A 27,065-nucleotide genomic window follows, 5' to 3' on the forward strand; every position below is an offset into this window, starting at 1 on the left:
GAAGGACAGTGCTGGGCAACAGAAAGACAATGTGTGAACATCTGACACTATAGATCCAGGCCATGAATGATTGCTTGAATGAAACCCAGGACAAGCTGTTCCAAGACTTTATACAAGGCCTGCTTTTTTAGCTTATACATTATATATAGTGTTTTGAAACGTGCTCAAAATTAGACTCATAACTTCAACATGGGTGGACGCCTTAAAAATGGTAATAGATGTTTTATGTCTTAAGCATCGTAAATGACATTATCGAAACAATAACAAAACAGCACTGCTTTGCACTTTCGTTAGAACTCGATACAATAGCTTACAGAAGAGTTTTGTTTATATAAGTGTCACCTTAATTTTGAAAAAGTTCTCAAAAGTTTGTCAGTCAGTTTGGTATAGGGTGTTTTCTGTCTGTCGCTTCAGAAAGAATATTTCATCAGCTAAAGCACCGGATGGTTTTCGTCTGATTGTCTGGTTTCACAAATCAGCACCTATTCGACAAAATGATTGGCAGGTATTGACTGCACTGTGAGAAGCTGCAGTATCAGTGGAGCATCAGAGGACAGCAATCGAACATCTCTATGACACGACGCAGCATTGAAGAGTATATTATTAAATATGTGCTTTCTGCTCTTTGATAAGAACACTTACAGATCCATTGTAATGGAATTTAAATGAAACTCATGACTCATTCGTGATTAATTATTTAGCAGCTGAACATATTACACTATTTGATTTTCTTTGTTGGACATGGGTGTTTCTTTCATTACAGATAACTCATTGTTCACACGCTTTTGTTGGTTAATTTAGTCCAGTAACATAGTTGTATGTACAATACATTGCTGTCCAAAAGTCAGGACAGCCAGAGAGTCCGTCTATCCATCCATCCATCCATCCATCCATCCATCCATCCATCCATCCATCCATCCATACATTCGTTTAATAGGTAAAAAAGACAATAACTATTAAATTGGAAATTTTGTAAATTATTATCATTTTAACAGCTCTATTTCTATTTTAACATACTTAAAATTTAATTATTTACTCAATTCATCTATATTTATATAGCCCTTTTACAATGTAGATTGTGTCAAAGCAGCTTAACATAAAAGTCCTAGTAAATAAAAATTATTGTAAATTAAAACGTTGTCAGTCCAGTTTTCAGAGTTGAAGTTCAGTTCAGTGTGGTTAATTTTCACTGCTGAAAGTCCAAACACAAAGAGCAAATCCATCGCAGCTCCACAAGTCCCAAACCAAGCCAGCAGGTGGTGACACTGGCAAGGAACAAACTTCACCAATTGACAAAAACGAAAAAAAAAACAATCATGATCATTTGAGCATGGCCCTTTATCCTCTGGCCGAACTGAAGAGTCCGAGAAGCTGCAGGTGAGAGTAGGTCACCGGCAGATGTACAGGCTGGCTCACGAGATCAATGCAGAGAATTGTTTGTCTGTCTCACGCTCCTCCATGACCACCACAGCATCTGCTCAGGATACGGCCTGGTCCAGGATTATGGATAACTCTAGATGTCCTCTATGATTGGCATAATCTCTTTATTGTATTGTCCTTGAGGTTCTCTGTGGTTGACATCATCTCTTCACAGGTCTTGGATGACATCAATGGCACTGCACATTCTCTATAGGCCTCAAGATGAGTATACCCTGGTGAAAATAATTAATTATAAGAAATAGAAAAATAATTAGCGTAACTGCTATTAATAATCTATTTTTGTGTTTTGGCGAACAGAACTTTTGCCACATATGATCAGGTTTAGGCATACTTACTGAATAAAGGCTTCTTATATAAATTAATTAGACACACAAGAAAAGTCATTGCAAATGTGTGTTTTCAGAGACCCTCCTCCTACCCAGTTCTACCTGTGTTTAGATCTGCTATGGGGGTTACATGTGTATTTTATTTGCAGCAGCAGCAGTTTGTTATATTCTCAGACGGCATGTGTGTATGTATGTACTGTTATTAGCAGGTCTTGGTACTTGCTATTCCATAATAAGCAAAGCAGCAGCAGCAGCGTAGCAGATCTATTCTGCCAAGACCAAATACATCAATATTGCCATATACTAATCATTACATACTAAATCCAGAGTGTGGTCATAACAGAAATGTATTTATTTAGGATATTTTTTTAATTGTTTACCACATTATATTTAAAACAATGCAGTTTTAACATTCCATGTTTATGTATTTCATTTTTAATTCATTATAAGGGCAAACATTTGGTATCATTTGGTAATGTGGAAGTGGTCTCAAAGCTGTGTTGGTGCATACAGTATGTAATTGTGTGTATGTGCTACCGATACAAAACAAAAAAAAATACGTAGAAAAATAAACAAACACGCAGCAGTGTTTACACTATGTATTGAAAATGTTCATGGTTATTTCACACTTTGTCTAGAGTATATTATATTTTAAAGTATATATATATGAAACTATATATATATATATATATATATGATTGTGATGATTATCAGCCAATTCTAATATTATAACTCAACTGAATGGGCATTATCAGTGGTTATCAGCTGATAGATTTGGGCCAGTAAGGGCCTTCTGAGCCTACTAGTAGGCTCAGATGGCTGTTATCACCCATCCACATGGTTTATCAGTTGTAGATCACATACGGCTGTAGCTGAAAGTTAACGAGAATTATTTATATTATTTATTAAATTTCCCATTAATTGTATTTTATTAACATCTACCCTAACCCTAAACCCAACCATTGCAGTAATGTAAAAACAGATCTGGAGTCTTCTCTATTAGTATAGCTGATTAACCACGAGAATTATTCATATTATTTACTAAATTTTCTATTAAATAGATTTTATTAACGTCTACCCTAACCCCAACCCTAAGCCCAACATCACAGTGATGTAAAAACAGATCTGGATCTGGAGTCTTCTCTATTACTATAGCTGATTAACCATGTGGATAGATGATAAAAGCCTTCTGAGCCCACCAGTGGATGCAGAAGGCCGATACTGGCCCATATCCATCAACTTAATAATTAAGGGTCAATCGAGTGATAACATTCTAAGTGGGTGTGATTATGATTATGAATTAAAATGAAATTAAACATTTAGAAAAATAAACAATAAAAAAGAAGCATATAATATTTTGATCATACAGTACCTTCAAAAACTATAATAGCATATATTGTTTTCTGTTATCGCTTGTATCTTTGTGTAGAACACAGTCATGCTATATGTTAAGATGCTATTTAGATCTGCTTGAGTCACCTTGTTTTTTCTTCCTTAGCCTACAGTTGATGGTATGCAAATGACAGAAACCCAAAAAGTTTATTAGCATTTCTTGAATAATAAAAGGAATGTACGTCTGACCATCTGGTACAAATTATGTTTTAAATAGCTCTTTAACATGAAGAACGTGCACAGATGGGAAAATAAACCCTAACACTGTGGGCGATTGTCTGTTTTTTTTTCAGAAGTTTGCTTCTGGAAAAAGAGAGATTCCAAGCTTTCATTAAGTCGGGACGCCTCTGTGCATGAGCTTAAATGACTAACGATGGGCCGAGCAGGGATGAATAATGAGATAAAGGTAATGACTGTTTCATTGGATTTCCCTTTATCCTCTTTGACGCTATTGATCATATTAAATCGCCAGGAGAATCTCAAGAGCTCACACTTCTCAATGCAGACAATTAAACATATGATCGCAGAGGAAAGAAACACTCTGCCTGTGATAGAGAGACAATTCAGAGTGATCATTTAATTATAGACACCAAACAAGGTAAGAGTCACAGGTGAAAATGTTTAGAAAAGACAGGGTACTCATTAAGTCTTAAACCTTTCTAAAGTAAACAATTCCCCAAATAGATTAATTAACTATACCAGGAGAACGACAGAAGATTAGTGCAAAGCCACTGATAAGCAGTTAAATATATGAGTATGAGATAAACTGCACATGAACTTGCTTCTATCATCTGACCAACGCTACTGTTCACTGCTAGCTTTAATAGATCATAGTTCAACAGCACAGGTGATGGCATTCTCTTGGAAAGATGCTAAATACATTTGTAATGAAGAACAGAGCGGTTTAGATCACACCTGCCTGCATGTTACTTTTGGTTTTTTTTTGTAAATGTGAAAGTATCTAAATTTACAGCTGTAAAGATAAGAATGTTACAAGGAACTGTATTAGGCTCTCTGATTTTTTCATTATATCGCACATTTCACTATACCACATCTTAACATTAATATAATTAGAAAACTAAGTTCCACTTATATGTTTATTATACTCAGTAATTTTTTTTTTTCCATTTTTTTTAAGTTCACATGGTGTTATAAATAAATTAATGGCCACCAACTACCTAATAGGGTTGGGTGTCATTTTTTTTTTTCGATACAGATGCTAAATCGATACTTTTAAAACAGTACTGGTGCCAAAACGGTACCTGAACCGATATGTTTGAGCCAAAAAATGATTTGACAAAGTAAAAAAAAGTAATAATTTTAATTGAACAGCATAATTTAAGTTTAAAGTATACATCAATTCCTTGCATTAATATATTTATTTGGTTCATTTTTATTGTTAGCATGAATGCAAGACGTAATTAACATTAAATTAGCTTACTACTAACCTGTGGAAAGGCTGTCATCAAAATAAGTGAACTCCTTTTTTCTAGGATTGGGGCTTGTGATTACGTTTACATGTATATCAGTAATCTAATGATTTTCCTTATCTGAATAAGACAATATTATGATTAAGGTGTTTATATGAGTTGTTTTTTTGAATAATTCTTTCGTGATCCCGTTTTACACGTTATAGCACATAGATTTATTAATGTTGTTGTGTCAACAGGCTAATCAAAATTACCTCGGAAGTTTTATGTAATTTCAATTTCAATTTAAATGTTGACTTTAACCTCTGGTTGGATACTTTCACTTTCATTCAGGAACATTTCATTCATGCCTCTGTGAACAGCTGAGGTATTTAAGGTGAGTGTTTTTTTAATGGAATTTGATACTGAACCCCAAATGGAAAGAAAAAACCTGCGTCACAAAATTCAGAGATATCTTTGGTCCTTTAAGGTAACCAAAATTGGCTGTTTACCTGGCCGACTCTTAATACTCTGATTGTCCTTATCACATTTGAATCGGAGTTGGTGTCCATGTAAACGTAGTCAGTGAAAGTTCCAGAAGATTCCAAAAGCTGTCAAAGACAGAGCATTTCTCTGCTTTTTAATTCCATGTGCCCTCAAATGTTTCATTAAGTTTGACGTGCTTCCCCCTTACACACAACTGGCATCTGCTTCACATAGGTGTGTCCTATTTTACATGGAAAATCCTTATTTGTTAAACATAGCCATACTTTAGAACTCTTAGTTTAAGCAAATTTGATGAACGCAATCATGCGTGTGGATGGAGTTGCTCACCGTATGCACTCTAGTTCGTGCTTTGACATATATATTTCTAAGCAACAAGAACAAACGTATAACATTGATGATGGAGTCCGTAACCCTCAAAGATGTTTAGGATTAAATGTTAAAAGATGGTGTGGCACAACACATGCATGAGCTTTGATGCACCCCTTGATGCTTCTTATGTCCTTGTCGCAGCACCAGTGGCACGGAAATTAGGCACCGAGATCCATATGCTGATTCGGTCCGGTGCATACCGGTTACAAACCAAGGTAGCAAAGAATTCTGGCCCAGATTTGGCATAAATATGACACAACACGCATTCATCCGGCACTGGCATTCAGCATGTTTGCCAAACATGGACCTGGTTTGGCAGAGGTAACACCTTCTTTAAGGCGGCACACATATTAATTAATATGTGTGCCATGTAATTTGGCCTATTTTGACCCACATTTAAAATACATTTTTATTTCTTTCAAATAAAAATTAAAAATTCTACCAAACAGGTCCCTTTGAGAAAAAGAACGCACATAGCACACCTAAAGCACAATAATTTATGGGTTTATTAACTTCATTGCAATCATGACACATATTTGTCCCAGTTCAGGCTTAGTTATGGGTTATTAACTTGGCTAAGACTTGGTCCAGATTTGGTCCATGTTTGGCCCTTGTCTGGAAGCCAGACTTGGTCCAGTCATGTACCGTTATTAACTGCGGCATGTGGGCCAAGCAAAAGCTAATTGTGTGGGCCAGAGCTGGGCCAAAGATATTTTGCTATGTGGGTAGTGTGAGGTTTACAAACTAGGAAAGCTCATAGCGGGTTCTCAAAGTATATAGAAAAATGAGAAAACCTCAAAAATGATGGCACTACTCGCTGATATAACGTGTAAAGTGATGGTTTATTTACAGTGTACGAGAGAGAAAACCAAAATAGCCCAAAACCCAGCAAAGTAGCAAAATAAACAAAAATATAAGAACAAATAAACAGCAAACAAACAATATGGTCACACTTTACAATAAGATTCATTAGTTAATGTTAATTAATACTTTTACTAACATGAACAAACAATAAACAATACATTTACTACAGTATTTGTTCATGTTAGTTAATGTTAGTTAATGAAAAGACAGTAGTTCATTGTTAGTTCATGTTAGCTCATGGTGCATTAATTTATGTTAACAAGCATGGACTTGGATGTTAATAATGCATTAGTAAATGTTCAATTATGATTAATAAATGCTGGACATGTGTTGTTCATGGTTAGATCATGTTAGTAAATGCATTAACTAATAAACCTTATTGTAAAGTGTTAGCATCGATATATGTACAATGCCAGGTTAACTGACCTTTAATTGGTGTTTGAGGTTGCCTTTTAAAGGTAAAGCCCCAAACCTTTAACATAAACCAACATGCACCAATTAAAAGGTAAGTATAAACATTTGTATATGTTCTCAAGTTTAGTATCTAAAACACATTAAACCCCAAACAGTCACAATTAATCAAAGTAAACTAAAATAGATCAACATATAAACATATAAACATGAACATATAGACAAATAACAATACGTATTAACCCCCCTATAAATATAATTATTATTATTATATTTTATTACTCGAACCAGTGACCTTCTTGCTGTGAGGCGAATGTGCTAACCACTGCACCACCACTTCACCTTTATATATTTTATACTTTAAAGGTGTAAGTACACTGACAATAGCAGTAGCACGTCACACACAACAACATTTCTCAGCCTTTTCCCATCATGTTGATTCTGCATCAGCTCCTCAGAGTGATCCCAGTGCAGATCCATCAGCTGCTGTTAATTACTGTGGACAGAGCAGCCCAGCACTGTAAACTGATTCCGTATCTGTGGTTCTCACTGCAGATATCATCTCAGCGGATGAGGATTTTATGCTCGGACGGAAACTTTCTTATTCAAATCCAGTCAACATGTTAATGGGTATGGTGCACGGCTGTAATATAGTCATCTGAAATGTATGTGAAAACTAGCAAAGCTCCAGCTCTGCGGCTGCCAGGTCTTGTCTAAAAGCGTTGTCTGCAGTTGATAGCATACTAACACACACAGACACTTTTAACAATGAAGACTACTCAAAAATCCTCTGCCTGTTTATCAAATTGAATATGAATTTCCCACGACACCTCTAAACCCAAATTCATTAAAACATCAAAAGTCTCTAAGAAATTTAATTACTATTACTATTCAATCATAATTACGTTGCCATTGTGCTGCCGTTGACAGAAGTTTCAATCAGTCCTGCTTTAATGTTTGAACATCGGGCTGAATAAGTTCACACCATTATTTATTCTCAATGTTTTTAATTGGAGACAGAAAATCCTGGAGCTGTCTAGGGGAAACATGAAAGTGAGAAACAAGATAGTTACTCTGAGCCCCGAGAAGGACAATAAGAAACAGAAGCCTTTTTATGTTCAAGGCCTCTAAACTTTCCTTTTCCAACAGTTTTCTCATTTCCCTTTTAATGTGCGAGCACTGTCCTGATTTAGCTAGCACTTTAAAGCTTTTGTTTGTCTCGAAGAAACTCCAAAGGTAACATACAACGATTTAAAAGTAAGTCAACAATATTTGTGTTTGTTTGCATGGATTTAAGCTTTTATTCTCTCATACATATCATAATAGATTTGATGCTTTTTAATGACTAAAATTCTTAATAAATTATAATTATATATACCGTATTTTCCGCACTATAAGGCGCACCTAAAAGCCTTAAATTTTGTTATAAAACGGCCATGCGCCTAATAAGCCGGTGCGCTTTATGTGTGCACGGAGTTCAAAAATCTGTCTAATCTGGACAGTTAGAAGACCAACTTGAATGAATTCGGAGCTTGCTGTCATTCCGGGAGGACTAACAAAAGAACTTCAACCGCTGGATATTGGTGTAGACGGCATTTAAAGTGAAGTTGCGAGCTGCGTGGGAGCAATGGATGACAGACGGCGAACACACTTTTACTAAGACTGGTAAGCATGCCGGGCGAGTTACGCCACCATATGTGAATGGATTGTGGATGCCTGGGCTAGGGTGTCTGCTTTAACTGTTGTCCGAGCTTTCGCAAAAGCCGGAACAGCCACCCGGCAATGAGACTGACTCCGACAATGATGAGAGAGAACCCGGCGTGTTTGATGACGAAACTGCCCAGCTGTTCAATTCAGACACAGAAGATGAGGACTTTGATGGATTTTTGGGAGAAGACTGATTGAAAAAAATAATAATGTGAGTGTATTGTTAAATAGTACAATAAAGTTCAACTAAACTATGTTAACTGTTTTGCTTCCATTACCTTTTTTGCAGACAGTGTATTTTAGCGTGCGCCTTATAATACGGTGCGCCTTATGTATGGGTCAAGTACAGAAATAGACCCCGTAATTGAGAATGCGTCTTATAATCCGGTACGCTCTATAGTGCGGAAAATACGGTAATTAATAATTACTATATATGTATATGTAGCATGCACTGCACTTTAACCAACCCATACCTAAAACAAACTGCCTACAACTATGTGTACATCTATTCACTGTACATATCGCTGTCAATTTTGCATTGTCCTGTTTTTTTGGGAGTATGCTGTTGTACTTTGCACTGTCTGTATTTTGCACTGTCATTGTATTTGCACTGTCTGTATTTTGCACTGTCTGGAGGCAGCACCTAAGTTTTTTACTCATCATAGCACACATGCAGCTGATAATGTCACAATAAAAGTGATTTGATTTTGATTTGATAAAATATAATACTTTAAAAAAAAAAGCTTCATGGGGTGGCACAGTGGTTAGCATCAGTACCGCTGCTCCCTATACGCAGAGCACCACAGGGCCTGAACTCCGGAGGGTGGAACAATCTCGGCTGCTCAAAAAAAATATTCATATTTATTTACTAATATTAACATAAACTCAGTGTAAATGAAATATATATTTATAATATGTCGTTAAATACATTTAAAAAATAATTTTATGACGGATGCAAAAGCAAACATGTGATGTATTTTATTTCCGTGTAACGCGCATAGCCTCGTAAGAGCGGCCCGGTCAGATAAACTTATCTTTGCGGCTGCTACTAGCAGCATATAATTAATGCAAGTTGCAGCTCTACAACAGCAGTCTGGAGCCGAGAAGAGGAAAAAAGTACGAGATAAATCTCGTGCATCACTTTCAGGTAACTTCCATGAATCTAGAAAACATATTTTTTGGTTGTAAATTAGTAAGTAATTTAATGAGGCTAATGTTTAAATTTCGCCACAACTGCACAAAATCTGCCTTATGTGTTGTTGTTTACATTCAGTTTTTTTGCTTTGCTGCTGTGCATTGTGCATTAAACTATGACAGGATATGTTCGATGACTTCTCGCATTTGCCCCTCTTCCCCATGTTGCTGATAATTACACAAACTCAATTATTTTTATTAACTTACTTGTGCAATACTTTACAATTCTGTTTGCACACCAGCTACTGTACATACACATGCATTGCACAAATATTGCACTGTATGTATTATTTATTATTATATAGTTATTATATTATGTTATGTAATAATATTTTATATAATTCATGCTGTTATCTTTCTTTATTGCGTTGTCTATTTCCATACATATGTTAATGCTGCTGTTGTTATTGCTTGTATCATTGCAATGACAGTAAAGTCTTTTTAGTCTTTATATCAGTGGATTGGTGTGTTTTAGGCCATTTTTTAATTTTTGTACATTACAATATGAAATAACAAAACTGACTAATAATATTTAGTGATTTTTGAAAGATCAGTAATATAAAATGAGTCAAATCACTGTAAGCCTCAGGCCTTAAATCATTTTTATAGCATGAATTCATTATTGATAATTATTTTTTTAATGTTAACAAAGTTTTTGTTTAAAAATACACTGATTAATTCTTAAAAAGGACAAATGTCTTTGATTTATACTGACTGCAGGGGCCACTCTTTGTCACTATCGATTATAGTGCAAGTTTAATCCACATTTTGGTTGTAGTTCACACATTATTACACATTATGAAAAGTGCTTGACTCATTGTTTTAATAGTATGTCATGAGTTTTTCTTTAAATGAGCAGTTTCTTCTGTATTGTACATGGAGGTCAATGCTGGAATTTGTCACAAAAGAGGATGAGGTGGAATTACCAGCACTGCTCCAGAGGCACCAGCAGCTGCACAGATACAGACAGAGGGCTGCAGTACTGAGTGTCCATCTCTACAGGTACAGAGAGGGTTTTATTTCTTACCTTTCGTAAATGTTTGAAATTAGGACTATTTCTGCAGAAGACATGTCAGTGTTTATTTTATTGTAAACTATTTTGTAACGTAAATATGTGAATGTTTAAAGTATAATTTTGAGTGCTTAAATGTATATTTATGTATATAAATAAATAAAAAAACCTGTTTAAATATATATGTTTGTGTGTTTTTGTTCCTCTGTGGGGGCACCCCAGTAAAATTTCGCATAGATAAAATTTCACCACAGTAAAAAATCGCCCTTTTGGCCAGCAGCGGCCCTGGTTAGCATAGTCGCCTCACAGCAAGAAGGTTGCTGGTTAAAGTCCCGGCTGGGCCATTTGGCATTTCTGTGTGAAGTTTGCATGTTCTCCCCGTGTTCGCATAGGTTTCCACCTACACTCCAAAAACATTCATTATAGGTGAATTGAAAAAACTAAACTGTCCATACATAGTGTGTGTGTGTTTGTTTGTGTGTGTGTGTGTGTGTGTGAGAGTGTGTGAGTGTGTATGGGTGTTTCCCAACACTGGGTTGCAGCTGGAAGGGCATCCTTGTGTAAAACATATGCTAGAATAGTTGGCGGCGGCAACCTCTGAAATAGAGAAGAAATTTAAAGAATGAAAAGCTTCAGATAATTGTCCGGAATTTGTCATTTCTTGTAAATATTTACTTTATGAGTCTGCTATATTGTTCTATTTCATTTTTTGATCACTCATAGCGCTCTTCAGTGTTTGTAGCCACCGTGTTGTTGAAGAATCTGCTTATAATTCAGCTTCAGCTACCTCATGTTCTCTTCAGGTGTTACAATGTGAAATTCATGATTGACTCCATGATGGCAGGCCAGACCCTGGGGCAGAAAAGCAGAGCTAAAATATAATGCATGCACCACCATATGTAACAGTTGGTAAGAAAATATTTCAGCCTGATATCCTGCATTGCATGCTTATTTTTCTGTGGTTCTGCTTGTTGAATAAAAACCGCTTAAATAATCTGGTAACGCACTACAATAAGGTTCTGTTTGTTAATGGTAGACAACTTGGTCTTACAACAAAAGCTTCTAATGAATTTATACATTTTATTCATATTTCATTCATTCATTCATTTTCTTTTTGGCTAAGTCACTTTAATATTCCGGGGGGTCACCACAGCGAAATGAACCGCCAACTTATCCAGCACATGTTTTACGCAGGGGAATGTTCTTCCAGCTGCAACCAATCTCTGGGAAACATCCATACACACTTATTCACACTCATACACTACTGACAATTTAGCCTACCCAAATTACTTATACTGCATGTCTTTGGACTGTGGGGAAAACCAGGGCACCCAGAGGAAACCTGTGCAAACGCGGGGAGAATATGCAAACTCCACAGAGAAACATCAACTGACCCAGTCGAGGCTCGAACCAGCCACCATCTTGCTGTCAGGTGAAATCACTACCTACTGTGCCACAGTGTCGCCTTCACATATAATTGATTAATATTTTTATTTTTTTGAAATAGTTTTAATAAATTGATTTGATGCACAATAATCATGTGCTGCTTCCTACTGTTGTGGAAAAGTAATACATTGTCTTTTTTTGGATTTGAAAGTTTTCAGTGTTCATAAATTGGATTCATGCAAATCATGGACCAAGTACTAATAAAATGTGACAATAAAAATTAAGCAATAAAAAAATGTAATTATGACAATAAAAAAAAACAACCCACATTCTCAGAAGAGGGGATGGAGACGTGTCTTCACACAGTAATGGGAGATTGCAAAATGACCAATCAAAATGGACCAATGAATGCCAGTGAGTTGGCAGAGCTCGCCTCCACAGGTGCCAGTGATTAACCAATAGTAGAGTATATAACTGGCGCACGCAGAGCGAGCGATTACACTTTAGCTGCTGAAGAGCAGATCACTCAGCTATCAGCTGGAGACCCAGCTGATAACACTTTTTTCTGGGAACATGGGTTATGTTAGTAACCAAAACATTCCCTTTCAGTGAGAACTCCAACATGTTTCTTCAGACACTGATGGGATGTGAAGTTTGGCAAGCATCGCGTGAATGCACAAGCAGCACCAAGGGCGTAACCTTCCAACATCCCCTAGGTCCTTTAATTACCATTAAATGGGAATAATTTTAAAAAGATCATTTAGATTAGGGATTGTAAATGTGCTTTTACCTAGCTAATAGTAGTCTAGGTATTTTTAAAATACAACAGTACGTTTGGAAAGTGTGCCAGTCCCCGAAGGGGGAGGACACTGTGGAGGCCACCTGCTACCCTAAATGGGGAGATCTGATGACAATATGAACTTATGGGCTAGCCCTATACAGGTGGAGCGCTACATATGATAAGCTGGTTGGCGGGTAGGGAAGACACAGGTCTGCCTGAGAAGGGGGAACACTATGTGGCTAAATGTCCAACAGGGGATTGCACATAGCTGGCATCGAACCCCAGCAGGAAGTCAGACCAAGTGGCCATACCAAACATCCTCTATTGAGTCAGGTGCTGGGGGCCTCGGAGGAACTTTCTATGGTTCGCCAAATGGGGAATTTGCTTTAGCAGAATAAGGGTGCATATCTCAGGGTTAGGGTGCATGGCACAGCAAGTGTATTTGACACTGAGCTTAGGTAAAAAAAAAAATCCCGCAAATGTGTTAGGTGTCGCTCAGCCTGCAGCTCTACAGATGTAAGAGAGGCGCTGCGTGCTACTGCTTAAGAGAAGGTGACATATCTTGTTGAGTGCGGTGACACTCCTGGGGGACATGGCTCACCCTGGCACTGATAGGTGAGGGCCACGGCAACAACTATCCAGTGGGCCAACCTCTGTTTAGTTACGGCACTTCCCTTCTGCCAACCACCGTAACAGATAAAGAGCTGCTCAGAAGATCTTACATTCTGCATTCGGTCCATGTAAATGCGCAGAGCATGAATGTGACAAAGTAGTGAAAGGACTGTGTCAGCCTTCTCCATGGGCATCGCTTGCAGGCTCACCACCTGGTCTCTAAATGGGGGGCATAGGAACCTTGATCACATAGCCGGGCGGGGGTCTCAGGATAATGTGAGAGTAGGTTGGCAGCTTAACATAGAATTTCTAATAAATTGAAACTGTGTTAGTCCAGTTTTCATGGTTCAAACTGTTCATAATTGCACTGCAGGAACTTCAGGAAGTTCAGTTCAGTGTGGTTTAAATTTTACTGCTGAATGTTCAAACACTAAAAGGCAAATCCATCAATATGCAGCTCTGCAAGTCCCAAACCAAGCAAGTCAATGGTGACAGTGATGAGGAATGAAACTTACCAATTGTCAAAAGTTTAGAAAAAAAAAACCTTGAGAGAATCAAGGCTCTGTTTGTCAGAGACAGGGTTTGAACCCGGGTCTGCTGTGGCAGAGTCTGTATGTTTAACCACTCAGCCACAGGAGGATAATCAACCACAATTGAAAATCTTATTGGTCGTAATGTTATCTCAGTACAGTTTGAAAGAAGCACTGGGAAATAGTCTCCTTGCAGAGGATCCTAGTGTTAAATTTCTGGTACTGTTTTGACTTATTTGACAGATTTTATAAGCAAGCTCTTTGCAAGTTTTTAACATTAAAAATATTCCCCACCAGGTTATGTGAAAAACAGTATGTAAGCTTTGTATTATCACTGCATTCTAAACAGGATACAATAACCTCTGAAAGGCACTTAAGAGTTAAAACAACCATGGCAGCCATATTGAAGTGTTGTTCAACCGTTTCGAAGGACCCTTCAGAATGCAGGATTTTAAAGGGTGCGACTGATGGACATGTTGGCCCTTATAATCCTTTGCATGGGGAAGTAAAACACTTTGGTCCAATCAGAAGGGTTCATCCCTATGCCCTAATCCCTTTGCAAAAAACAATTGGCACAAAGTATGCAAATGACCCACTACTCCTTGTTAGATTCTGATTTGTGCATTGAATGGACACTTTGGCTGTTTCTCAATTCCAAGAACACAGATAAAAGACTTGCGTTCTTGTGGAGATCAGTCTTGCCAGGTGTCCTCGGAAGAACGAACATGGGAGACCGTGAGGACAGAGAACGCGTCTTGTGAGAAATGAGATGCTGCATTCTTCCTGATGGTCACATGACCTTCATGTGTTTTAAATGGAATATTTTTTAAACATACAGCATTTTTACAGCAATTTAGTGTTTTTCCCCTTTTCAAAATATATTATGCATAAAGACTTTACAAACATACCTTGCACAATATAAATAAAACTTTTTTTAATATGAATTTCAGCAAATAAACACCCTTTATTACTTTATTAAGATGTCCATGGTAATGTTGATGTTCACTGTTTCATTTAGGGAAACTCCTAAGGTAAATAAGTTATATCTCTGAACTTCAATAATTAATCTTTAAAATGCTGCACTTCCCACCTCCAGTCGCAATGACTTTTGGGACTTCTAGAGCGAGATCGGTTCTCAAGTCTGCATTGGTGTGTCCTCGATATCAAGAACACATCCAGGAAGTTTCACGTGCCCTCCGTTCTTGCGGTCTTGAGTATAGACTGATTTCACGCGGCTGCCATTTTCAAAAGCGAAATCGAGGCTGCGGTGGGAAGAAACCCGGAAGTATCATTGGGAGTTACATAGGAATGTTGTGTAACTGGCTATATATCTTATCAGCGAAGATAAAGTGACACAAATTTATAATTTCTCCGCCTTCCGGGTGACCCGAAGGTCCGTTCTGAATGAATGTTGAATGTAAAAAGGGATATCAGTTAAGGCAAATGGCACTAGTTAGCCAACGTTTTCTTTCCCAAATACATGCCATTTATCAAACTTGAGTTAATAAACTGATTCTTTCACTATATTAGACTTGTCACGATACTGAATTAAAAGAAAGACCGGCAATTTCGCACTAACATTTAAGGCACTGTTGATGGCTTTCTTGAAACAGCGCTGATTTGCCATTGTGTTCACGTGTTCAACAGAAATGCTTGTAATTGGCCGAGAAGGTCATCAGTTCACCCACCGCTGTATACTGAGCACAAACACAGACGAGCCGAGCGATCTGCTTGATGACTCGACTGATCTCGACGGCTGCTTCGCGCTCCAGTCCGTGTATCTGTGTTTGCACTGGGTGAAGAGCGGTAAACTGAGCGCAAACCAAACACAGATACACGGAGACTGAAGCGCGAAGCCGTGACAATCAGTCGAGACATCCGCGCTCAGCGGCGCTTCTATGTTAGCGGGAAATAGCCAGGTTTAAAACTTCAGTACCAGGACAACACTATTACAGACAACACGAGGGTGTGTTGCAGAGGACTGCAGTGTTTTATCACTCACCGGGTATCACTAACATAGGCTGATGCAGGAAAGCGTCCTCACGGTGTTTAACTAGTGCCTTGAGCTGAAGCCTAGGAGGACACTTAAGCGTATCACTGAGATTGTGATCTTGTTTGATGCTAAATTGCTTTTAATTGTTTAAAATAAACTTACTGAATAATATTAAAGTGATGGTTACACCATTTCTGCATTTTGAAATCTCTGCAACAGCTGGAGGTTTATAGTACACGGCATGTTACTGCAATATTTACAGTGCTGGACCTGTACTTCCGTGTTTCTTCCCACCGCAGCCTCGCTTTGATTCTTTAAAATGGCAGCCGCGTGAAATAAGCGTATTGGAACTGAACTTTGGCAGCTGATGATGATGTTACATGAGAAAATAATAACGCAAGACCGCTAAAGAACGCATATTGAGAAACAGCCCATAATATCCAATGAGGCAATGGTACAGGAATGAGTAGGTTATGTGATAAGGACAAATTGTATATGTAATGTATTAAAATTCTTTTCAAACAACTCAAATTTACACTGCACAGAATATACTTTTACCAGTCATGAAGCAAATTCCAATTTTATCGTATAACCTACTTTATTTAGTGATTCCGTGCGGAGATTTGCTGTAATAGTGATTCCTTAATATAACCACAACCATAATATAACCATGTTCCTTAGTATAATTTCCTAAAATTATATACCATAAAGGAGTGTTAGTATTGGTATTTTCAGGTTTGGTTTAAAAAAGGTCAAACAATATTTAAGAATACACCCTGTTTCACAAAGCAATGTATTTTGTGTGTCTGTGTGTTAGATGTATAGGGATAACTGTCTGATGTAACAATTTCAGATTATGTTCATTTTTGAAAGCAGCTACCTCTCCTTTCTGACAGTTACAGTATGCTGTTACTTTCCCCGTGTTGACTCATGTTCGGTGACACTGAGGCAGGTGTTGCGTGTAAATCCTTTGATCCTATAATTTTATATCCTGCGGAGACTTCCTGCAGCTACTCTCAGTCAACTTTTTGGCTACAGTTCCTCAGATGACTTGACCTGGACAGAGGTCCAGGCAGTTTCAAACTCTCTCCATTTGTGGATGATCAGTGTAATTGACTACAGATTGCTTGAAATGGTTTTAAGGCTCAGAGACCATTAACAGCGGTGTTGCTTGGGCCTCCGAGTGTTCTTTTGATCTCAGCTACTCACCTCTATTTCCCAAACCAGACCAGACCGATGGTTTTGATGTGCATATGGAGTGAAATTGCTGTCTAATGATGTTCCAAGAGTTTACAAAGAGATTGTTGATTCTAATAATAGGCACTTGGCGTAACAGGAGAAAGATAATGTACTGGAATGAAAAAAAAAATTAGGTTATGATTTATTTGAAGCCCCATATTAGACATTCCATTGACTATAAATAACGTAATTATGCTCTAAAAGTTCTGAGCAATTTCCACACAAATTTGGGACGAACCCTATCATCAGTTTATTTTATTTAAGGATAGAACCCAGCAGGTTTTTCAATATGTAAGCCTTATTTTAGTCAAAATAAAACCATTACAGATGTTAAGCAAAAGTCTAATAACTACTCTAATGACTGCTAGTTAAAGGTGACAGTAATACTATGAGTAGTCAACAGAATATCTTAAAGGGAGTCATCCAAGTGTTACAAAAACACTTAAAATGTAAAAGACTTTTAAGAGTGGTAACCTGCTCACTTCTCCTAATGACTACATAGCATCAGCCTGAATTACAATCCTTTTAATGTAGAGAATCCTCATAAAACAAAACAGCCATTGGGATTCAAGAACCAATCATTTTATATCAAATAGTGTGTCCAACATAGGCTCATTCTGAAGATGTAAGCCTATATATAAAGAGTTTGGTTGCAAAACGCGATAAACGCCATTTTTGGACATTTGGATTTTATTATAACCTTAATCTATATATGGTGCCATTGATAACATTTAAGAATGTACATTTTAGGCCTAGTAAAAAATTTTTTTTTTCACAAAACGCGAAATCCGCCGGACTAGTTTCTTTACAAAGTGCTATATAACAGTTATAGAACGTTCAGGATGCTGCGCGAGCTCAGCATCCCCTGGGAAGAGAGTCATCGCCAGTGAAGTGCTCCGAGTTTGCTCAGTAATGAGAGTAATGTTGGTCTGTGTTATGCCAACAAACTATTAGATGAAGATGTAGCCTTCAACTTCACAAAAATGTGTAAAAACTCTACAAAAGTGGACCAAGAAAAAATTATCCTGCGTCTGTCAGTCTCCACTGATGTCAAGAAGAGTGCCAGGGGTTACAGTGAAATACTGGCTTTTTTTCCTGCGTTTCTCCACAACACAAGATACCTGTTTGCAAGGCTACATTTCTAGGTGTCCTTTGTAAGTTCGTTCTTTAAATAATTTCTGTGAATATCGAATGAGAGGATGATAACTTGCGGCTCTGCTCGCTCTGATCATACAGGGTTGATTTTCAGCAGCGGTGTAGAAGAGGCCTCCACTCTTTATGTAACAAGCTACAAGTCGTTTAGCTAACTAACTTAATCTTACTTATCAAACAAAATATTGATTTACTAGATTTTCTTAATGGTATTACTGTATTAGAATAAAGCCATAGGTGGATATCTATAGCGTTTTGCAAATAAAATAAAAAATAAATAAATAAATAATATGTTATGTTGTGTTGTGCACATTCTGGCCAAAACTAACTCAGAATCTTGTTGTTATTAATCAATCTTTGTATATACTATTCCATATATTTATGATGTATTGTTTTTTTTTGTTTGTTTTTTTAACCAATTTAAGATGTTTGACAATGTTAAGATACATATGTTGCATTTTGGCATGTTTTTTGACTTATTTATAAACTATTTATAGACATTTAACTAAACAAACAATATCCTGGATTTAAATATATTGTGTTCCTGGACTTCACTGAGCTCAAGTAATAATGTATAAAAATTGTGAATTAACTTGACTGTTGATGTCTTAAATAATATTGCCAAATAACTAACATTTCTCAAAATAGATATATCTCATTTTGCAACAAAACTCTTCATATGTTTCTAGGGATCGCTAATTATGAAGCCAGAGATACGTATGACTGCATTTTGTCTTTCCTTTTCTCACCTACTAGATCGTTTACCGGCATGTGGAGGGCTTTTTCGTTGTTACCAGTTTGTTCGATAGCTCGACATGCACATTGGTGGACTTGAGATGCTGAGGTAAACATAGAAGGTTGAAATGACCGTGACAACAGGGTTTGAGACGGATGAAGAACGGTTCCAGACAGCCACAAAAAAAAAGGAAATAACAGGATGAATGTGGTTAAATCTGAAAATGTGGTAGAGATCAGGCTTCCGTAAGGTATTTTCTTTTTCTGGATTGCTTTTGAAAACACTGGGGTTGGGTTTAGGGAAGGGGATGGATGGGTCAATCTGTGATTTTTAAAACACTATTTGTTGGGTTTAGGTAAGGGTGGGGGGGATCGGTCGGTGGGTCAGTCAGTCAGTTAGTGAGTCAACAGGGGCCTCTGGTGGATTTACGTGAGAACAGCAGGTGTGAATGGCATTCGTGAGAGAAATTTGAGACCTAAAAAAAGTGTGCACAGTGACCTCTGGTGGATTTGCGAAAAACAAAAACAAGAAAACGTTGCTTCTGGGATTTATTGTGCTCTCTCCAGAAATGTATAGGAGTAACTAATCAGAATGAGCATGGGATGAGTGTGTTACAGTTGACAACAAATATGCCACATCTGGGCATATTCCATGAAGAATATTTCATATTTCCCTCATGATATCCCAAAATAAAGACTAAAATGCGTAATTTTCTTTTCTCTCCACTGTGACACGGACCAATAAAATAAGCTCTTCCATACACTGCCTCTAAACAGTGTGAAATGCGAACTATGTAGTATTTCTACTATTTGAAAATTAAAAACCACCTAATGTGTATTTTTCAACTCTCATTTTGGAGGCTGCTGCTGTCCTACAGAGTTCACATTTCTGTGCATTTTCCACCATAGCAACATGGAGTGCTTAATTATAATTGGCATAATTGTTCAATTAGCATGTTTCTTAAATATCTGCAAACATAATTTGTATGCTTTAAAATTATTTTAAGAAAGAATTGTTTAAAGTTTAAGAACTTTTTTTAAGTTCAACTGTTTTTTAGTTTAAGAACTGTTACAATTTAAAGTTTGGTAGGTGTACATCCCTATTCAAGAGTCACACTTAGCTGATGATTGATTATAAAGCTTGTTTGGCATGCTTTCCCAAGAGAGAGCCCTGACCTAAGATCCTCGAGCCTACTGCTTCCTGCCATTTGCAAAGCGAGAGGGTAGTTTGAACTCAGGTAGGGCTCCAGAACTCCCCAGCTGTAGTACCTAAGGAACAGATAGTGATTGTTTTTAAGAGATAACTTACTAGGTGCATGGTATGTTGCAGATTTGGATTATCTAATTATATTAAGCTGCATGTTTTTGGACGGTGGGAGGAAACCGGTGAACCCGGGGGAAACCCACGTGAGCAGAAATGTCTGCTGGCTTGGTAAGGACTAACCAGTGGTGTTCTTACTGTAAGGCAACAGTGGTAACAACTGGGCCACCGTGCCACCCATCTAGGAAAAGAGGAGGAGTTGGGGTGGAAGGGGGGATTCTTTAAAATGAAGATGGCTGTTATATGGAACCTAGGGTATTTACAGTGGCTTAACACTCGTCTGATTGGTAAATGATAAACTGGATAATGCGCGACCAGCTGCAAGCAATCATAAGTACGTGATCCTCTTGAAATTCATTTAGAAATGAACTTCACAAGGTGAGTGCTGGCTAACAGGTTTAAAGAAGTCTAATAAACATTCTAACATAGATGTCTTGGCTAAAACGAGGGAAGATTTAGTCTATCAGTAACATCTAAGAGATGTCTAGCAACAGTCCAAAACTATATTAGTAATCAAAGAGACTAATTTGACATAGTCATTCATTTATGTTTACAGTATATGTCTATGTTTTGGACATCTTTTAAATAGTTGCTTGGAAATATATGTTGTCTGAATTTTGCAATTTACTGAGCAATTACAACTACTGAATTTTTTTGTTGTTGTGGGGGTGTATTTAAGTTTATTTGTTGATGTTAAATCACATTTTGGAAAAAAAAAAATAATGAAGTCAGTTAAGTTCCATGTTTCGGTGTGTGACTCTAATCAAAGGTAGTTTCAATAGCATGAATAATGGGGCAATTATTCCCCCCATCTGCATTCATTTCAGAGTGTAAGGGATAATGGGAAAACTATTACACTACAGTAGATCTAATATTTTACAAGAGGTAGTAAAGTTAAACTCTGTGGTGCTTGGCTTGAAAAACAATCTCTAAAGTTTATTGCTTCTTTCACAGGTTTATGGGCTTTCGAAGAGTCACAGGCGTTTTAGTATTGCATGTATGCATAAATAAATGAATGAATAAATAAATGAAATAGTATGTAACATTACAACAATCAGTAAATGTAATATGTGGAGTTGTGAGCATGTGAAAACTTCTAAATGCCTTTTTGCGTTTCCTCTTTTTATTTAATGGTGCCACAAGGGAAGTTTTCAGCATGATTGTAAAATGAGGCACTAATGGGAACTTCAATTATTCAAAAGCTAAACGTATCAACGATGAAGCCTAATTAAATTTTGTTAAACTCATGCCAATGTCTGTGAGCAGAGGCTGCACTTACCTTTTGACTTAAATATACATTGTACATGTTTTATTTAATTACATTTTTATCTTACAGAAACAGCTGTCCAATGTGATACGGCACTAAACTTAACTCAAAAGCTCCGCGGCCCACTAAATGCCTACAATCTAGTCTGGTAAACTGTAGATAATATAGCACTAATTTGGTGTGTATCCTGCACTACATGCTATAACACTTTCTTAATATGACACATTGTGAATATTACAGATTTATTTATGTGCTCAATATTATAACCTAACTTTGCTTAATCATTTGTGGTTCATAGTTTTTTATTGGGTTAATATTTCCTCTCAATGCCATTGATTAATTATTTCAGCCATTTTTTGGCAAGAAACATAAACAAAATAAAAAACAAAACAAATCAAAAGAGAATAAAAAGAAAAGGCCAGGAATCTGGTTTTACTTAATAAAGTGGTAACATTAGCCCTGTTGACGTATTCCAGAGTGTGCTTACATAATAGTTTCTGTGCCTTGTTTTATGCATTGCACAATTATTTACACACGAACAGCATACTTGACCACTTGAACTTGCTATCTCTGACATATACACATACAGTATATTTACCATTTACCTTCTAAATGGAGATCAAAAATGGGGGTAGGGGTGTATAGTGTGTACTAGCCATGGGAAAAGCCATTGTATTCTACTGTTTATCCCATCCGAACACATTTTTGTAAACATTGCCTTGTGTGTTTTCTTTTCATTTTGCCCTTCTACTACCATGCTTGGAGGGGCTGTTCTGTTGTTGTGTCCTCACATGCTACATGACCCCAATTCAGTGTGGTAATATATAGCCTGGGGTTTAATTACATATTGAACTATTCTGGTGATGCAATCACACTGTCATTGGCTGAACAAACGTGGCATTGCTTCATGACCCGAATGATCTCTGGCCAAACTACTGGGTTTATAAAGGCACTCTCTGGGTTATTTATCATGTTATTTACACTTGCTGACAACACACAGTTGTCTACACAGCCAAACTACAAACCCTGCTGTTTTCTAAAAGGTGGCTGTGTTGGCATTTAATATTGTTTGGAGATTAAACTCTACTGTGACTGAGGCCCTACAGAGACATTTAAAAAATGTCTTTATTTCACCACCAGATTAAACATTTTCTAATCAAGTAGCTCAATTAAACATGTACTATACCTTATTACTGAAAATATAACCCTCTGTTTTAGCAAAAAGTGTTTGTCATAATGTACATGTGGACCAGCTATTGTTTTTTTAATGTTTTAATACTGGGCAAAGCAAAAAAAAAATCATACTTATAATTTGGTAGCAGATGTTGCATTTTTTATTTTTTTTTACAAGGATATGAAACCCTGCTACAGACCTGGATTAGCACAGCTTTTGTGTGGCAAACTGCACACATGGTGCCAAATTATGTGGAACTACGTCATAATGCATTAAGCGGCACTTTATTGTATATAGATGACAAAATAATGTATGCAGATGTGCAGTGCTGGACAGAATCATATATGTCAGGGGTGTCAAACTCAATTCTTGGAGGGCCGAAGCCCTGCACAGTTTAGTTCCAACCCTGCTCCAACACACTTACCTGTAGGTTTCAAACAAGCCTGAAGGACTCAATTAGTTTGATCAGGTGTGTTTAATTAGGGTTGGAACTAAATTGTGCAGAGCTGCGGCCCTTTTGGAACTGAGTTTGACACCTGTGATATATATATATATATATATATATATATATATATATATATGATTATAGGATGTTTAGTACTTAATGAAAAGTCTATAACATATTTTGCTTAAAAGTTTTTTTTTTTTTTTTGGTGATGTAATAAAACACCGGGTTAGCACAATCATTTCACAGCAAGAAGGTCACTGGTTTGGGTCAGTTGGCATTTCTGTGTTGGTGTGGGTTTTCTCCGGATGGTCTGGTTTTCCTCACAGTCCAAAGGCACATGGTGTAGGTACACTGAATAAGCTAAATTGGCCGTAGTTTATGTGTGAATGTAAGAGTGTAAGGGTGTTTCTTAGTGTTGGTTTTCAACTGGAAGGGCATCCGTTGTGTGAAACATATGCTGGACAAGTTGGCGGTTTATTCCCCTGTGGCAACCCCTGATTAATAAAGGGACTGAGCCAAAAAGAATATGAATGAATTAATTAATTAATAAAACACTTTAATCCTTTTAAAAACACCTCAGTCCATAGTGAGCCACTTCGCATTATATCTCTTTAAATGCTAATGAGTTACTGGTTACCCCTAAAATAATGCTGTCTGACCTCTGCATAAGGGGTCGATCATACCGAATTTGCTTTATGCATTGAGAGGCCCCTTTTTTGAAGGATTAACTAACAGCCGTGAGTGTTTCACATGCTCCTTATGCGCCAAGCGCACCTCGCGTTTTTGCAATTGCACGCCGTGCGCACACAGTTGAAAAAGTAAACTCTGAGCAGAAACAGAGCGATACATCAGTCACGTCTTTTTCATTCTTAAAATCAAATTAAGGTGGGGTTTCCATTGAGGCGAGAGCAGTGTCACTCCTTGTCAATCTATTTTTGAGTATTTGAAGCGGTTTCCATATTATAGCACAAAAATCATGCCGGGCAGTAATCTATAATTTATTGACACTGCAGCCTGCCATTATCAATGAAGAATGTTTTCAAACAAGCATACATATGAAAAGGGACTGCTTTGTTTAAAGAAATGCTCAGCTGTACAGTTTTTGAGAAAAAACCAACAACACCATACTGACAACTCTGCACATGAAAGGTTATGATTTTCAGTATATTTGTTGATACACCAGCCAAGGCATTACACTGTTAAAAACATAAATAAAAATAAATAAATAAATAAATCCAAATATTCTGAAATAATAATTATATCTTCACGGGAAGCTATAAAATAATTTTATTATTATTATTATTATTATTATTGGTAACTGCCATGCAGTGTACTTACATTCATTATTTATCTTACAAGATTTGTGTTTTGCACATTGTTTGTATATTGTGTGTGTTAAGTTTGAAAAAGAACAGACAAAAGCAAGCAATTTAATTTTTCTTTTTTACATACATTTTGCAGTTCAACATGTGCTTTTACTTAGTACCATTTACATAATCGAATCCAAAAGTGTGCACTTTCAAAAGGGCATTTCTATGATTAAATTCCATATGCACCATTATAATTCAAAATTTTTCACACACTCTGTCTTGCAAACCATGCATCAAAAAGCTGTGGTGAAAAAGACATGGAAGGAGTAATAATTAATCCTAGCATATACAAAGTTCTCTGTACCCTGGAGATCTCAAAGCAACCATGTTAAGCTTAAATCAAAGGCAAATCCTATTCAAAGTGCACCTCCTATTCTTCTAAAAGCACAGGACTGGTGACATTCTAGTTCACGTAAGGACTGAGTAACCTGAGGCTAATGACTATGACAATCAGTATCATCCCATGAACAAGTGCACTCTAAACAAACAACAGTGACTTTAAGAGCAGATCAGGATATGATTCTCTATGGGCATAATTAGAGTTGCAAAATATATCATAATTTTTTTATGATGAAGCAGCAAGGAGAGCAGTGAATCTGACACTTTCCACAAATGCACTTATGTTTGGTTGACCCAAATTTTCTAGGACTGTCTTTTCAAAGAAAAATATAACAACGACTCTTATCTTTGTACTGTCAGAGTGCCACTACAATACAAACCAAGATAATACATAAATATATAAATCAATACACTCAACTGTTATAATAAAAATAATATTAAATAATAATAATAATAACAATACAACGAATATTTGGATAAAAAAACAGCATATTAGTACAGTTTTACAGGGATTGTAAAAAGAGTAAAGGCAAAGAACGACACCTAATGACCCAATCGTTTATATATATATATATATTTTATAACTGTTAGCATTAAATTAAGAGACAGTATATCCCTTATGTATTATTGGGGATATTTTCGGCCACTCTGGAGTGATTTTGCCTTAAATTGACCATAACATTTTTTTTTTTCCGTGTTTCAGCTAGCAGAACGATTTTTGATGAAAAATCTTATTTTGACACATATTTTGGAAAAATGTTTGAATGCTTTGAAGTTAAAAAAAAAAACAAAACCTCAATGATATGCACTGGGCAAAATTACTGCCTTTTGTTATCTTAGGGATAAAAACATTCACTAAATTAAACTGCTTTAAAATGCATTAGATTAACATTTAATTATTTATTTATTTTATTTTTTTGCATACATTTGTAAATCAACCCCAGTCCTGATCAAGACTTCTAAAATGTCTAGAAAAGTACAGGATTTGAACTCTTTTATTGACAAATTCATAAATTAATATAAATTAAATAGGCAAGGCAGTGGCGCAGTAGGTAGTGCTGTCGCCTCACAGCAAGAAGGTCGCTGGTTCGAACCTCGGCTCAGTTGGCATTTCTGTGAAGAGTTTGCATGTTCTCCCTGCCTTTGCGTGGGTTTCCTCCGGTTTCCCCCACAGTCCAAAGACACGCGGTACAGGTGAATTGGGTAGGCTAAATTGTCTGTAGTGTGTGTGGATGTTTCCCAGAGATGGGTTGCGGCTGGAAGGGCATCCGCTACGTAAAAACTTGCTGGGTAAGTTGGTGGTTCATTCCACTGTGGCGACCCCGGATTAATTCAGGCACTAAGCTGACAAGAAAATGAATGAATATAAATTAAATATAATTAATAATGTTTTTTTTTTTTTTTTTTGCATTTTATCAGTCTAAGACATTTGAAAGATTAATAACAACATTGCATTCCTTGCATTGTTTGTTCTTGTGCAGCATAAGGTTTTCATTTTTTCTCCATAATGTACTTTTCACTTCACAACAACTTGGTGAATGTCCTTGAGTGGCCCAGCCAGAGCCCAGAACTAAATCCTATTGACATCCTTGAAGAGATCTATAAATCGCTGTACATCGTTGCTTCCCATCCAACCAGCTTGAGAAGAACTGCAAAGAGGGATGGGCAAAAATTCCCACAGACAGGTGTGCCAAGCTTGTGGCACCATATTCTAAAAGATTTACAGCTGTAATTGCTGCCAAAGGTGCATCAACAAAGTATTAAACAAAGGCTGTGAATACTTATGTACATTCGAATTTTCAGGTTTTTAATTTTTAATGAGATTTTGTTTATGTGGCATATATATATATATATATATATATATATATATATATATATATTTATATATATATATATATATATATATATATATATTTATATATATAATTGTTATTTACACAAGTGAGTGGCATCACACAAGCGTTTAAAAAAATAATTAAATATAAAGTTTTTGCTTATTTTTTTTGTCAATTTTCCATTTCCATCAATTGTTTCTGGTACAATACTTTAATTGTACATTCAATTTACATCAGGGCGATGAAAACATG

The sequence above is a fragment of the Danio rerio genome, chromosome 8 (assembly GCF_052040795.2).
Source record: "Danio rerio strain M-AB ecotype USA chromosome 8, GRCz13ab, whole genome shotgun sequence".
NCBI lineage: Eukaryota > Metazoa > Chordata > Actinopteri > Cypriniformes > Danionidae > Danio > Danio rerio.